Below are 12,490 nucleotides of genomic sequence, written 5' to 3'. Positions count from 1 at the left end.
GCCTAGATTTCCATCTAAGGACTTCAGGTCAACTTCCTAGGACGAGTCACACTTCATTCCTCCACACACAAGCTTATGTAGGCCGCACGTTCCAAAGGAACTTGCGAGGTGCAGGGACTCTGTTTCTCGAGTGCTACTCACTCGGATTCTGAGTCCCCGGGCAAAGCCAAAGCCAATAAGGCTGGGACTTTCCACCCTACCTAAGGGTTAGGTCACCCTATGTAAATAGCGTGGTTTGTATTTCGGTTACGGAACAAATGACAAATTCGGAGATAATTTGTATTTTTCCTAACCATACAAACCTTAGCTATTTACACATATTTGCCCGCCAGCCCTGACCCCCAAGGCAAAGTCCTACCTCTAAGTGAAGTGAAGCAGTTCACTGGTGTGTGAGGGGGGGAGGGGTAGCTAGCTACCACTCCCCTACCCCCTTGCTAACTAGCGCGGGGGTAATTAACCCTCGTTAAAATTCTAATGGCTCGTCAATTTCAGCTACGCCGAAAGTAATACCCTATGTAAATAGCTAAGGTTTGTATGGTTAGGAAAAATACAAATTATCTCCGAATTTGTCATTTTATTAGCAAAAATCAGGATTTTTAAAAATAAATTTAGGTACATTTTTCTCCACTAATGACACCAATTGTATTGAAAATCATACCATCAAAACTTCTTTATAAACCAAATAATTTTGTGTGACAAAATTATGATTCTCCTTTTTTTTTTCTTTTTAAATGTTTTTTTTCTTTATTTTCTTTGTCTAGACGCAAATTAATCGTGAAAAAAAGAAAAAAGGGAAATCAAAATTCTCTCTCACAGACTTGTGGGATTTTTATTCCTCTTACCAATGAGATCTTTCTCTCTAAAATTGAACAATAAATAACAGAAAAATCTACTGACATCCGAATAAGTATGTTTTTGTTATAAGCCTCCAAAGATTTGCTATTAAATTTCCATTCTTTTCTTAGAAAAAGTAAAATAGCATTGTTATGATAATCTTATTTTGTACTTTGTCTATTCCTCCATGAAGGCTCCCTAATGAGGTGTTTAAACCCTAAGTTTGCTAATACACTTGATGTGAAGGTGTCATGAGTTGCCAGCAGCCTCTCATTGTTGCCAGAGTTTTAGTTAGAATGTTCTAGCTTTGTACTCCTCTTCATGTTTCCCTCTCTTCTAGGTTCTTTTTTGTTGCTCTCTGCTTGCTTTTTGTTCTTTCTTTGACCTTAAGTAATATTGGCCTTGCCATAAAGTTCACGAGGATGTTAAGATTACCAAACAATTCCTCTTCGCTCAAGGGGTTAACTACTGTAATGTAATTGTTCATTGGCTACGTTGTTTTTGGTATGGGTAGAAGAGAGACTTTCACCATTGGAAGCAACTCTTCTACGTGAAGAAGACACTTCAAAATCAAACCTTTGTTTTCTGGTCTTGGGTAGTGCCATAGCCTCTGTACCATGGTCTTCCACTGTCATGGGGTAGGGTTCTCTTGCTTGGAGTTACACTCAGGCACACTATTCTATCCATTTCTCTTCTAGTAATTTTATATTTGAAAGATTTATATTAATGTTTTTATTGTTATTAAACTTATCTTGTAGATAATTAACTTTCCTCAATGGGCTATTTTCCCTGTTGGAGCCCTTGGGCTTATAACATCCTGTTTTCCAACTAGGGTTGTAGCTTAGCATTAATAATAATGATAAGGTTATCAGTATGTCTGGAATGAAAGGGGAGAGTGACTGGCCTACTTTTCCTTTTAACTTTTTCTTCTCTAGGGGTACAGCCTTGGTAACCTCGCTAGCTGGACTTGATCTCAAGATAGGCAAGCTCATTTGATTTTGGCATCTGTGCATTTCACTTTTGAGTTTTTTATTCCTCCACTTTCCATTATGAGGGGGAATTTTTGTGACTAAGCAAACCCACTTTTTAATTGACCTTGCCTTTGTCCTCGAATCCAGGCTTGGGTTGCAACAGTGTTCCTGCCGTAGCTCAACTCTACCCTTAGTTGCTCAGGCAGTGATTCCAAATGCCAAGTCTGTTTTGCTCACAGGTTAATTTTCCAGCCAGTTGGAACAGGGACTTCCTCCTGCCTAAGAGCGAGTCTCCTATATGTAAAGGATGATGATTTGTATTCGTGTTGGAACAAATGACAAAGTAAAAAGTAGGTTGGCCAGGGTAACACCCACCTGTTGAGATACTACTGCTTGAGAGTTTTGGGGTCTTTTGACTGGCCAGATGGTACTACATTGGAACCTTCTCTCTGGTTGCGGTTCATTTTCCCTTTGCCTACACACACACACACACACACACACACACTGAATAGTCTGGCCTATTCTTTACATATTCTCCTCTGTCCTCATACACCTGACAACACAGTTTACCAAACAATTCCTCTTCACTCAGGGTTACTGCACTAATTGTTCAGTGGCCACTTCATTCTTGGTAAGGGTAGAAGAAACTCTATGGTAAGCAGCTCTTCAAGGACGACACTCCAAAATCAAACCATTGTTCTCTAGTCTTGGGTAGTGCCATAGCCTCTGTACCATGGTCTTCCACTATCGCGGGTTAGAGTTCTCTGCTTGAGGGTACACTCCAGCACACTAATCCTTCTTATTTCTCTTCCTCTTGTTTTGTTAACTTATTCTTGTTTTCTTAAAGTTTTTATAGTTTATATAGGAGATACTGTATTTATTTTAATGCCGTTACTCTTCTTAAAATATTCTAATTTCCTTTTTTCCTTCCTCACTAGGCTATTTTCCTTGTTGAAGCCTCTGGGCTTATAGCATCCTGCTTTTCCAACTAGGGTTGTAGCTTAGCAAGTAATAATAATAATAAAAAGATAACCATACAAACCCGAGCCCTTTACTCCAACTTTCCTGCCTTCAGCATCCCCTAGCGTAAAGCCAGGCTGCAATTTAAGTGAGGTTGCAGTGAGCTACAGGGGGAGCTGTTGCCTCCTGCCTCCCTACTGCTGACAGGGTAATAACCTGGCTGTTGTTTACACCTCGTTAGAAGTTTTAACTTCTGTATTCCAGCTTTTGCTGTTATCCTTCTCCTATAAGGTGAGGACTTCGGTTAATATAATTAGGAAAAATCATTTTTAAAATTTATTTTTTCTCTTTTAGTACTGATAGAAATTGAAATAAACCATAATTTAGAGGTATTAAAGAATTCCAAAAAGATAGTTGTTCTAACACAAATAAAAACCCTTGTTCTTTACATAAGAGTACGACTATGGCAAAGCTGGAACACTGCTGTTAAAACTTTTAACAAGGTGTCAGCAACCATATAGGTTGTTATCAGTTGCTAGCGGAGAAGCACCCCACCTCCCCGCTCATTCACTACAACTCCACTTTGATTTCTGCAGTCAAGGGTAAATTTCAGTTTTGCTCTTCGTCTCTTTTCCATTTAACTCCTTAAGTTGGCCTAGGGTGAAAGTACATCCTCGCCTCCATAGAGTTAAGACTTCCTTGAAGTCTTAGGATTAGATCAGACGCCTCTACGTAGGAAGTCTTTCTTCACCAACCCTAAGAGATTCTCCGATGGATACGAGTAACACTCATCTTAGCGAATGGTTGATTCATCGTTTTCAAATTTGGTCTAGCGATCAAGCAATATTTGTTTTCCTTAACAAGCTGTCTCTCAACAAGCACACCCGGGTGGAAGCCAGGATCTTCCTCTAAGCTCACTGACCCTGGGGTTTTTAGCGCAGCACCATAAACTAGCATTATCAGCTCAAGACCCCATAGCTCATGCTTACCCTCACACAACCGAGCTTACTCTACCTGTTGGAGTAGAACACACGAGTAGCCAGCCTGGCTTGGGTATGTTTGTAAAGGATTCCAGAGTTTTTTTTTTTTTTTAGGACAACTTGGCTCTGGGAGTCAGAATTCAACCAATTTTGGGGGAAATACAATTTACTTTAGATTTGTAATATTTCTCCATTTTGCAATGGCACAATTACAATTGTGCTTTCTACTCTGACAATAGAAAAACAAGAATTTAGGCATGCTTGTGCAAAGCACTTGCCTTACCAGAGTAAAGAAACACCTCAAGACATTTCTTTCCTAGTACCTTGGAGCCTGAGTTTTGAACTTTTTCTCTCATTCAGTTTTATTGAAGGCTTTATGTCTATAAACTTATACAAGTGATTGTTTGTAAGGTATAAATTTCAATGGAGTTAGTCTGCTTGAGAATGGTCAACCAATTTTTTCTTTTTAACTAAATAGTCTTTAAAGACTGGTTGGTAAGTTTTAGTAGATAGCCCTTAATTTTCTCTTCCATCAGAAGAGATTAGTTAGCTATACTGTTTTAGCTTATATCTCTTCCTCTTGTTTTTTCAAGTTTTTAGTTTACAAATGAAAGATCTAATTTAATGTTACTGTTCCTAAATATTTGATTTTGATAGTTGATTACTTCTCTTAAATTTTCCTTTCTCACTGGGCTATTTTTCCCAGTTGGAACCCCTGGGGTTATAGCATTTTTCTCTTCCAACGATGGTTATAGCTTAGCTTGCAATAATAATAAAACTACAATGGTATGAGCTCTATTGCGTTTTCCCCTCAACAGGCCACAACTACTATCATTTTGGCTCTACTGTATTATACTTTTCCTCTTCATGAGAAAACATTGGAAGGACACCTTAATGCAAGCAGCTTAAAAACGTTTCAATGCAGACTGACGTTGCAAAATTTTTAGAAACGTCACACTTTAGCTTGTATCCGCAGATCTATTTAGCTATTGATCACTGTTTAGTTGCTCTATTTCTCTAGTTCGCTCTCCCATTAAGAGTTATACTAGATGTACTACAAGGGGTTGGTATATTTTTTTTAAGAGCAGCATGACATAAGTAAATGATCACAAGTCACAGTTGCTCAAGTGGTTGTGACTGATCACTCACCATCTCACAATCGGTCGCATACCTTTCAACTACTCTTAATTGGCTGATAGTGAGCAGAGTTTTTGCTTCTGGCAGTGAAAATTTGGCAGTTACAGTATGTGGCCAGTGGCTCCGATAGGAGAGACACCTGTTTCACGACACTTTTGTCCATTGCAGGATTTTGACGGCTATTTGGCAAAGTTGAGGTGAAATAGTATCTAAGTACTTGTTTAGATAAGTTTGCAACTACAGTCATGTCGCTCGTTTAGATACGCTTGAGACTACAGTCATGTCGCTCATCAACACTACTAAGTAGACTGATAGCAGCTGTTGAAAGTATTGAAGAGCATGAAATAGTACCTACTTGTTTGTTTAGATACATGTATGCAATCATGGTAATGTTGTTGCTCATCAACACTACCAAGTAGCCTGATAGTAGCCGTTGAAAGTGTTGAGCGAAAAACGTTACACTCAACGCCAGGATGTTAATGGGGCACAGCCAATCTGACTCGGACCACAGTCCTTAGGCCTTATGCTCCGACAGATGAGCCACCCATTCACCCTTCTTTTGATGTGTCGATTAAGAGCAACAAATCCAGGGTCCAATTCATGTCTTTCTTGAGTGCTTGCAGAGGTGCCTGTTTGGTACCAGACGCTCTAACAAAGCCAGGTGACTTAAGAGCACTGTCACAAGTGAGCCGGTAACAAGTTGAATCTTGCAATACTGTCCTGTGATGGGAAAATCCCACGTAAGGTATTTGCATCCCTAGGTATACTATACCAAGTTTTTAGGGCTCTACTCTAAATTTTTCTGTTTACCAGAATCCACAGATGGTAGCAAAACTGGAAAAAGTCTGTCTTGAAGGAGAAAGAGCTCCACCAAGTCTACCAGAATCAGCCAATCCTCCAGATAACAAACGAGACAAATGCTGTTGGTGTGAGCCCAGGCTGAAACCAAACTGAACATTCTTACAAGAACTTTTACGAGAACACTTGAGGATCTATTGACAGCTCAAAGCACATCCCTCTAAACTGGTATACCTTGTCGTGCATTACGAAGCTGGAAGTATGCATTCTTTTTTAAATACAACATGATTGTGAAGTCCTTTGGTGTTACTGCCTTGTTCTAAGCAGAGAGGTTAACGACTGGTCTTCAGCCTACAGATGCCTTCTCTACAAGGAGGAGTTTACCATAAAGCCTGGGGAGACCCATCAAGGATCTTTTAGAGAGCACCCTTTTCTATAACAAGGTCTGGACTTCTGCCTGAAGGGATGTGTCCTTCACCGAGCCCTTGAAGAAGGACAACAGTCTCGTTGTGGACGAATCATGGGAATTCGAGAGCCAGGACGATGACGTAACCCGGGAGGACACAGATTGCCCAGGGTTTGGCCCCATGGCACTGCCACCCAAGCTTCAGGCATCACCCCCCCCCCCCCATGTGATACGGTGGCAAGATTGCCTTCCCTACCTGGGATCTTGTCCATGTCTACTGGATTTCCTCGTCCTCTTGCCTTTTTTCCCTGAGAAGCCAGTCTCTGGGGGTTATCCTTGCAGGCTTTATGAGCTTGTCTTAAACTTGAGAAGCCTTAGGCAAAGCAGGTGCTGAAGAGGTAGGCTGGTAAGTAACGGCTCAACCGAGAAGGGAGTTTTGGCTGTCATTCTTTCACTTCTCAGTCATAGCCGCAATGTCTTCTCTTAAGAGGAAACATGGACGAGGTCTTGATGGAGGAATTCCGTAGATGAAGGATCCAGTTGGCCCGCATGTTCGCTGCATTATACGTTAAGAACTTCATTGTCCTTGCACCTGGAAGGACCATGTTACTCGGGGTCCAAGAGGTCTTCAGTGGTGGCTAACCTCACAGTCCTCACAACCAGTGACCCATCCAGGAGGCCTTAAGAGTAGCCTTCATCATCCGTTCCACATTCGCCGAATCACCAATTGTGTTGCTAGCTTCTCAAAGCTCGACCTTGAGGTGGGTCCCTGTCAACATTGGGAACTGCCACAGGAGAGCGAGGCTTTTTAAGTTTGTTGACTGCCTCGCAAGTCGCCAGTGTTGATATTGTGCAGTGCATACGCTTTGGAAGCCCAGTTCTTCGTGTGTGAGTTTGCGTCCTCTCATGAGCCTTAGTAGTAAAGTATGAGTGAATGCTGGGTTCCCACTTCTGCTCCTTGGTTTCGAGAGACTTTGCTGGGGCCTGAACAGAAATGGGCTTTGGTTGAAAGGATGCAATGGAAGGAGTCCTCTCTACATACTCAGTATCCTAAAAGTCAACGAACGAGTGGGTCACAAGGTGGAACATGTTCCTCGGTGGCGGTGTTACTTGCCTTTTCAGTTTACAGTGCCTCTGGGAGATCTTAATGGGGTAAAACCCCAAGTCCTCCCAAAGAGCATAGAGTTCAGAATTTCTGGCCTTGAAATACTGTCTCAAGGTGCTGCTGCAACCTGGACACATGTTAGTGCCTTCCATGAGCTGGTGCCAGGCAGCTACTTGGAGCAGCCCTGTTAACATTGATGTTCCTGCCTGCAGCACAGCATATCCTTTGATGTTCCTGCCTGCAGCACAGCATATCCTTGAATGTGAGAGTACCTCAGAGGCTTGAGAAGACACCAATATCTTGACAGTCTTAAAGTTTGTCAAAATTCAGGATCTCTTAAAGGTGGCAGAAGCTGCTTTTAAGATCTGCAACAAGCGGGTCTTGCTTGACACTTCTGTTAGCTCGCAAGTTGTACTTGAGCATTGTTCTGTAAGGTCACGTGCAACCCCATTGGCGAGACATGTTCAACTAATTGTGGAAGAGCGCGAGTTAAATGGACTTTACTCCCCGAGGTACAGCAAGCTTCGCTGTCCCGAGGAGAGAGATAGTGAATGGCATAAAGCCACTTTCCACGACCGCAACCTTAGTGAATAAACCACTCCTCCTCCTGATGGGAGGTGACCCATTGACCTACGGGGTTATCCAGCTATCATTTTGGTTATTGATTTAAAAAATGCCAATGTGAGGGATGCAATATTAAATACCCTCCAGGTGAGAGGTCGTATGGACATGACTGATCGTGGTGAATCCCAAGTAAGGTAAGTAGCCCTGGAAAGGAGAGAAAGTTTCTTTTTATCTCTGTCAGCAAGAATAGATCTAGTTGCTAGGTAGATGATCCTCAATAGGCTGTGAGCATGCACGAGTCACAGGTGGCCGAGTGAGGTGAGCAAACAGACGACATGCTGTGCTAACCCAGCTAGCTAATCGCAATAGTAAATTTGGAAATTTGAAGTCTTTCGAGACTACAGTGGCGCACTGGTCAACATGCTGGTCTAAAATAGTATTGCAAGCGATCCTGCGACGAATTACGCTGGCACTTCTAAGCTAGACTTCCAGATGAATACATCATTTTAAAGACACGTTCAGGAGCTTGTCTAAGAGTGGGGACCCAAAAGTCCCAAAGAACGCCATGAGAGGTACAAAGCGCCTTCTGACGCAGACTCAACAACGAAGGAAGGTTTCACCGCCTCACTAGGGAAGATGGGAAGAGCTCCTGACCCAAAGGTTAAATTAGGCCTGAAGAGGCCGAACAAGAATAGATTGAGGGTAGGTACCAGGAGAGAGAGAGAGAGGGGGAAAGGTATCTTTGACTTTAACCCCCAAGGCTGAGAAGCTCTTTTATTCTCCTCCTCCTGCCATACTGCTCATGAAAAAGGAAAAAGTTTTTAAGCCAGTTCAGGAAGCACGGAAGAAAATGTCACCTCTCAAGCAGTATAGTTGCTGATACCTTGTTAAAAGTTTTATCGCTGTGTTCAAGCTTCTCTAATTATCTTCTCGTGTAAAGAATCAGGGTATGTATTGGAATAAGAACAAATCCAAATTATTACAATTTGTAAAAAAATGCCAATATTTATAAATTTCTTTCACAAATGTTTACACCCCTCTCTCATCCTCATTTAAGATAAATTACTTCTTGTACAGTAAAGGAAAAAAAATAAGTTGCAAATTAGTTTATTATATACTGTAATATATACAATGGAATAAATTAAACAGACCTCATGCGACCATATGTGTAGGTACAAACCTCGAAGAACTTTGGTTAGTCAGTGTGAAAAATATACTTCAAAATGGTATTTTTATTTTAAAATAAATTTTTAAATATACTTACCTGGTAGTTAAATATGTATAGCTTTAATCCCGCGTTTCGTCGCGCGCACGGCAGAAATTCAAATTTCGCGACAATCGCCGCCAGGTGAACAGGTGGTCATACCCGAGTGTCCTCTCAGTAGGTAACTGGAACCATTCCCAACATTCCTCAGAAATTCCGTGCCCCTGTTTTCAGAGGGGAGGAGGGAGGGGGGCCCTTTTATATATATATGTAACTACCAGGTAAGTATATTTAAAAATTTATTTTAAAATAAAAATACCATATAAGTAATTTCCCTGGTAGTTATATATATAGCTGATTGACACTATTGGTTGGGGGTTAGAAAACCTCAATCCCGTCGGGAATTCATATAATTATTAAATAGCTACAAATTAGCAGTACCAATTATCTGGTTCTTACCTGATAAGGAAGCTGGCCTCATGATTATCCTGCCTCATTTGCCTGCATTCCTTAAGAGACTCAAGCGATCCACCCAGGGGGCTGTAAAAGTCTCTGTGGGGCTGTCACGAGAAACCTTAGCGTGGCTAGACCTCCACCCTTGCTATCCTGACATAGCCATGGACAATGATTCTGACCACCTACTCAAAAAACTAAAAACACACACCATAAAAACTAACTTGACTTGCATCCCAGAATGTGGAAGGCTGCCACAACCTTCACAGACAACCTGTGATATCAAGTACAAGAAAAAGGCAAGAGTATATAATAAAAAAGGCTACAGTAGTACCTTCTCGAATTACGACGCTGGAGGCAACATACGGACCCAGGGAGCAACAATCTGTAACATACGGACCCAGGGAGCAACAATCTGTAACATACGGACCCAGGGAGCAACAATCTTCATATTGGGTCTGGACTTCTTTAAGGTAGCAGTCTGCGAAGATTGATTTACTAAGCCAAAAAGTCGCCTTCAAGATTGACTTCATTGACTTATTTGTGTCTATAAGCCATAGAAGTCACTACAGCTCTAACCTCGTGTGGTTTTACCTTAAAGGATTGGAAAGCTTCTTTCCTCACAATTCTGGTGAGCTTCCCTTATCAAATCCTTAATAAAAAAAATGCCAGAGCATTCTTTGTTAAAGGTAAATAGGGCTTTTTAACTGAGCACCAGAGGTTGTCTGGTTGTCCTCTCAGATTTTTGGATGCTTGAAGATAAAATTTCAGAGCTCTCACTGGACAAAGGCCCTCTCCTTTTCCCGTCCTACTGAGATAACCCTGGAATGCCAAGGTCGAGAAGGATTCTTGTTCTTGGCAAGAAAGCCTAGCTGAAGGGAGCAAACTGCATTGTCTCCATTAAAGCCCACCTTCTTACTGATGGCTTGCAACTCTCCTACTCTCTTGGCTGTAGCCAATGCAACTGGGAATGAAGTTTTTTTTTAGTAAGATCCTTCCAAGAAGCCTTGTCAAGAGGTTCAAACCTGCTTGAGGTCAAAAAGGCCAGGGCTACATCCAGGTTCCAAGAGGGGGTTGGGTTGTCCTTTCTCTTAGCGGTCTCGAAAGATCTAATGAGGTCCGAGAGATCCTAGTTTCGTGACACGTCAATGTGTCTGTGACGAAAGACGGAGGCTAGCATGCAGCGGTATCCCTTGATGGTCGATACAGCCAACTTTTCTTTCGTTCGCAAATGCAACAGAAAGTCTGCTATTTGGGCTATAGAGGTACTGGAAGAGGAAAATTGCTAGTCCTACACCATTCTCTAAACACGTCCCACTTAAATTGGTAAACCTTAATTGTGGACATCTTCCTAGCTTTCGCGATAGCTCGTGCAGCTTCCCTTGGAAAACCCTTCGCTCTTGCCAGCTTTTCGGTAGTCGAAAGGCAGTCAGATTGAGAGGGGGAGATTCTGATGGTACCTCTCTGTGTGGCTGTTTGAGTAGATCGCTCTGACTTGGTAACGCTCTGGGGGTATCTACCAGCCACTCCATCACTTGTGCAACCCAAGGTCTCATGGGCCAAAACGGAGCTATCAGGGTCATGCGGGCATTGTTAGACTCCCTGAACTTTTTCAAGACTGTCCAGGATTTTGTATGGTGGAAAAGCGTACATGTTTAGTCCTTCCCATTCCAACAGAAAGGCGACCACCGCAGCTGCTTCCTGGTCTGGGACTGGAGAGCAATAAACTGGTAACCTCTGTCATCTGTATAGCAAAGAGGTCTATAGAAGGTTCTCCCCACAGCATCCAAAGGCTGGTGCACACCTCGTGATGTAGGGTCCACTCTGTTGTGAGAACTTATCTTCCTCTGCTGAGAAGATCCGCCCTAACGTTCTTTTCCCCTTCTATGAAGCGTGTTATCAGGGTTATGTCCCTCGCTTTCGCCCACAGTAGGAGATCTCTCGCCGCCTCGTAAAGGGAATCTGAACGAATACCTCTCTGCTTCCTGATGTAGGCCAACGCTGTGGTGTTGTCTGCATTGACCTTAACTTATTTGCCCTAGACTTCCTCCTGGAAGTGCATTAGTGCTAGGTGAATGGCCACTAGCTCCTTGATGTTTATATGCCATTCCTTCTGAAACTCCTCCCACAGACCCGAAATCTCGGCCTTCCCCAGTGTTGCACCCCATCCTATGTCTGAGGCATCTGAATACAACACTAGGTCAGAGTTTCTCTTTTGCAGTTCAAGGCCTTCCAGGAGTTTGTTGGCATCGTCCTACCAACTCAAATGATTCCTGATCCCCAGAGGAATCAGAATCCACGTTTCTAGACCTTAGTCTCTTGTCCAATATTTTGAAAGGAGGAATTGAAGAGGCCGTAAATGAAGTCTTCCCAGGGATACGAACTGTTCAATCGATGAGAGGGTACCCAGCAGACTCATCCATTCTCTTACAGAGCAGGTCCTTCTGTCTAAGCAGTGTTCCACCTTTCTTAGGCATTCTAGAGTGTGTTTCGGGGCTGGAAAAGCCCGAAAAACCACTGACTGAATCCTCATCCCCAGGTAGATGATGTTTTGTGAGGGTATCAGTTGAGATTTGGCCAGATTTACCAACAGACCTAGCTGTTGCGTCAAAGACATTATAACTTGAAGACCCTCCAGACACTTTTCTTGCGACCTGGCTCTGATTAACTAGTCGTCCAGGTACATTGATATCCGTACACCCTTCAGATGTAGCCAGTGAGCCACGTTGGCAACCACTCGAGTGAAAACGTAGGGAGCCGTGCTCAGTCCAAAACAAAGTGCTTTGAACTAATAAGTAGTTTCTCAGTAAACATATCTCAGAAATTTGGGTAGATTGCGACGTGGAAATACGCATCCTGCAGATCTAATGACACCATCCAGTCTCCTTGTCTGGTGCCTGCTAGGACTGACGCAGAAGTCTCCATGGCAAACTTGACTTAGCTTATGAACTTGTTCAGAGGACTTACGTCCAGAACAGGTCTCCAACCCCCTGAGTTCTACGGAACTAGCAAAAGTCTGTTGTAAAAACCCTCCGAAGAGGGGTCCGCTACTACTTCTATGGCTGCTTTTGACAGCAT

Source organism: Palaemon carinicauda, chromosome 40, assembly GCF_036898095.1.
Source record: "Palaemon carinicauda isolate YSFRI2023 chromosome 40, ASM3689809v2, whole genome shotgun sequence".
Lineage (NCBI taxonomy): Eukaryota > Metazoa > Arthropoda > Malacostraca > Decapoda > Palaemonidae > Palaemon > Palaemon carinicauda.
Note: the sequence above shows the minus strand (reverse complement) of the source record.